Source organism: Euphorbia lathyris, chromosome 5 (assembly GCF_963576675.1).
Source record: "Euphorbia lathyris chromosome 5, ddEupLath1.1, whole genome shotgun sequence".
Taxonomy (NCBI): domain Eukaryota; kingdom Viridiplantae; phylum Streptophyta; class Magnoliopsida; order Malpighiales; family Euphorbiaceae; genus Euphorbia; species Euphorbia lathyris.
In genome coordinates this window covers 62,516,034-62,516,632 of record NC_088914.1, presented here as the reverse complement: position 1 = coordinate 62,516,632, position 599 = coordinate 62,516,034, and the positions used below count along the sequence as shown (strand labels likewise).

The 599-nt window shown below is 47.6% G+C and overlaps 1 non-coding gene across 1 annotated transcript; it reads left to right on the top strand.

The window, feature by feature from the left end:
• Nucleotides 1-236: 236 nt before the first annotated feature.
• LOC136231633 (small nucleolar RNA R71) lies at nucleotides 237-343 on the top strand. The gene has a single exon (XR_010690003.1). It is a non-coding gene; the product is annotated as a small nucleolar RNA R71 (small nucleolar RNA).
• The last annotated feature ends 256 nt before the right edge of the window (nucleotides 344-599 follow it).

Here is a 599-nt window from a genome sequence, read left to right as displayed (position 1 = left end):
TTATCTGAGGGTTGGATTTTTGCCACACCCCACTGCACTCCTCTGATGTAGTGGCCCTGCTCTGAGGCGGCTTTGCATCTTGCCAACATGCACTCCGTTCGGCCAATTCTTTCACCAGATTATAAGCCTGTAGTGCGGTTTTGTTGAACAGATTCCCTCATGCCGCTGTATCTAGAAAAGCGCGGTTGACAGGAGATATTCCCGAGTAGAACATATCAACAAGCTGGTACCGCTGGTAATCATGGTGGGGGCACCTTCTCAACAATCTCTGGAATCTCTCCCAAGCTAGATGCAGGTTCTCACTCTCGGACTGCTTAAACGATGCAATTTCGCTTCTGAACTGGGCAGTCTTTGATGGGGGGAAATACTTTGCTAGGAAAGCTGATACTGTATTATCCCAGCCGGTGAGAGAGCCTGGCTCCACTGAATGTAACCATTCTGCAGCTTCTTCTTTTAAAGAAAATCTGAATAACTTCTGGTAGATTTGCTCAGATGTCACTCCCTCGCACTTGAAAGTGCTGCAATATTCTACGAATTTGTCAAGGTGTGAATTGGGATCTTCGTAGTAATCCCCCTTGAACTGCCCCGAGCTCTGGATC